The following is a 3,224-nucleotide window of genomic DNA, read 5'->3' on the forward strand; positions in this document are numbered from 1 at the left end:
AGTGTGGTAAAGCACTGAGAAAACATCGGTCAGTGTGGTAAAGCACTGAGAAAACATCGGTCAGTGTGGTAAAGCACTAGGAAAACATCGGTCAGTGCGGTAAAGCACTAGGAAAACATCGGTCAGTGTTTTAAAGCACTAGGAAAACATCGGTCAGTGTGGTAAAGCACTGAGAAAACATCGCTGTTGTTTCTGATCTGACGCCGAGGTGTGGATAACAAATCATTTTGTTGTTTAGTCTAGAGGATTTGTGGATGCCTGACAATTCTGACTAGTTTATGAAAGTTACACAAATTAGAGGTTTAGACTTTTTTTTTTATAAATATTTAGTTGTTCGTGTAGTGTAAAAAACATACTGTATATAGAAGAAGCAGTGAAAGGAAATACCGTTAAAAGCTGTCAGGAAAGCTGCAATCCATGAAGTAATTAAGTGTCCTTTGTGTCTTAAATTAGGTTTTGTTGGTACTTGACACATCAGAGAGGAGCCTGTGTGTGTGTGTGTGTGTGTGTGTGTGTGTGTGTGTGTGTGTGTGTGTGTGTGTGTGTGTGTGTGTGTGTGTGTGTGTGTGTGTGTGTGTGTGTGTGGATCCTGCTCGTTGCACAGATGCCTCCTTTTGTGTTTCTGCCAGTCCCTGAAGGCATCACCTCCTGAGGGCCTCACACACAGCTAACAAATACAAACACAGCGACCATATCGCCAGACAAGGGCGTCAACATTGGACAATTTTTTGCAAAAATAACAAATTATACATCAAATAAATCAGTCTTTCTATTATATCTGTTAACAGCAGCTACACCACGGTTAACGTTAGAGAAATACCTTAGTTGTGGTTCAATAGTAAGGCAAACATTAGTTCTGCCAAGTCACTTTAAAGGTGGCACGTATTTCATTACTTTGTGGTTGTACCATGGACTCTCTAACAATTTATATGGTAAAAAATGCCTTGGTTACCTTGGTTACCTTGTTTCAAGCCATTCTAGTGTGGTATAGAAGGCCTGCAGGAAGAAGGAAGAATCAGCTTGATTTGTTCCAGTTCTCTTTAATATTCAACGAGCTAAGCTGCTTGACCCTGATAGGCAGTTCATTATCACATTCATAACATAACACAAACACATCTGGGCCTAACCTATTTAAAAAAATGCAAGTAACAACGGTTTTGTGTGGCAGGGACCTTTTAAGCAAAGACATTTTTCTGCAGCTAAGGAGCCCTTACAAGTTAGAGAATATACCCGGGATTCATTTTACTCTATTTCTTTTTACAGTTTTTTTACTGTTTTCCAGGATTGTTCAAGTGCCCCTGGAAATTCAGCTGGATGTCTCCGTTTTCAGGTTGAATGTCCGTTACCTTCCTCTTTCTTTTTGTTGGCGTTGTAAACTCCGGTTGATTACTGAGGACTATGGTGACCTGGTCCTCAGATCTCTGCAGGGTAAATCCAGACTGCTAGCTAGACCATCTGTCCAATCTGAGTTTTAAATCTACACATGTTTCACCAAAACAAGTTCCTTCCCGAGGCTGTTTCGCGTAATTGAGTCCGGCTCTTGGCACCAAGAAACAATTGTGATTGGTTGAAAGAAATGCCAATAAACCAGAGCACGTATTTCTCCAATCCAGGAATGCTCCGTGGACTAGCCAGACCCTCCTCCATAGCGCTGCAGAGGAAGCAATGCGACACTACACACCCACAATGGGGCAGTGGTGGTCTAAAGGTTAGAGAAGCCAGCTTGTAAACGATATCTGGGTGGAGAAAGTGAAAGTGCAGCACTTGTCCCCTTATTACCACTGAGGTGCACCTGTGCAAAGCCCTTAACCCCAACCGCTCCAGTTGAGCTGCTCGGTGGCAGCAGATCAGACTGTGGTTGTACTGGGCATATTCCAGGTATGAAGGTGTAGCATGGTGCATGTGATCAGGGTTTTCCTCTCAGTGAACCTTCCCTGAATAAATAAAGGGGAAAAGAGATCACACACAACCAATGAGAGCAGGAACTATTTCTTTGGTAAACCTGGTCTGATGAGAACTGTTCACCTCCATTGTACTGGTGTGGAGGCACAAATGTCAAAGACAGATATTTGCTAACGTGGCAATGAAACCAACACTATCTGCATGGCTATATGTGTATGTATACAGGGCTATATGTGTATGTATACATGGCTATATGTGTATGTATATATGGCTATATGTGTATGTATACATGGCTAGATGTGTATGTATACAGGGCTATATGTGTATGTATACATGGCTATATGTGTATGTATACATGGCTATATGTGTATGTATACATGGCTATATGTGTATGTATACACGTGGCTATATGTGTATGTATACATGGCTAGATGTGTATGTATACATGGCTAGATGTGTATGTATACATGGCTATACACCTCTAGAGGTTAAAAGAAACTATTTTTGTCATTTAGGCCAAACAAGCCTTCATATTTAGCAGAAAAAAAGAAAAAAAAAGTCAATTATATTGAATGAATACATCAGAAAGACACTCAATGTGGCTATAATGTTTCCCCCAGTCAAGTCCACAGCAGGTGGTTTTATCGAGACACACACACACACACACTCAAACACACACACAAACACACACACACACACACACACACAAACACAAACACACACACACACACACACACACACACACACACACACACACACACACACTGGGTTGCTGTTTTCCTCCCTCCGTGTACAAAGGCTGAATCATGCATTGACGTCCCTGACAGCTGGGTTTCTGTTGTCCTCCTCCTGAGAAACACTTTATAATCATCCCCTAGAAATTAGTGTCATCAGAATTTAGAGCAGGGAGAGCTCTTCACTCCTCCGCCAGCTGGCTTCAGTCGATAATACAGAGGTGTCTTATGAGGCGCAATCACTCATTAAATGTCCTTTAACGTGATGTAGTGAACGGGATGAGGAAGTGGGCTCAGACGAAGCAACATATTTCCAAAACGTCACTGAGTAATCATGTTTAATATTGACCTAAATAATTGTGATTTAGTTAAAAATAAGCAGTTAAAAATAAAAACATTAAGACACATAAAACACACGAATAAAAGTTACCGTGCAGCATACGAAATTAGGAAATTAATCATTTAAAGAAAGGCAGCATCCAAAAAGAAAGGTCTTCAGTTTTGATTTAAAAGAACCGAGAGTAGCAGCGGATCTGTAGGTTTCTGGGAGATTATTCCAGATATGAGGAGCATAGAAACTGAACACTG

At 41.1% G+C, this 3,224-nt stretch overlaps 1 protein-coding gene across 1 annotated transcript in view; it reads left to right on the forward strand.

Annotated features, from left to right (window-relative positions):
* Positions 1-3,224, forward strand: part of LOC117941901 (sodium/calcium exchanger 2-like) — an 87,785-nt gene that overhangs the window by 43,798 nt on the left and 40,763 nt on the right. The gene's annotated exons all lie outside the window — the stretch shown is intronic.

The sequence above is a fragment of the Etheostoma cragini genome, chromosome 3, assembly GCF_013103735.1.
Source record: "Etheostoma cragini isolate CJK2018 chromosome 3, CSU_Ecrag_1.0, whole genome shotgun sequence".
NCBI classification, from domain to species: domain Eukaryota; kingdom Metazoa; phylum Chordata; class Actinopteri; order Perciformes; family Percidae; genus Etheostoma; species Etheostoma cragini.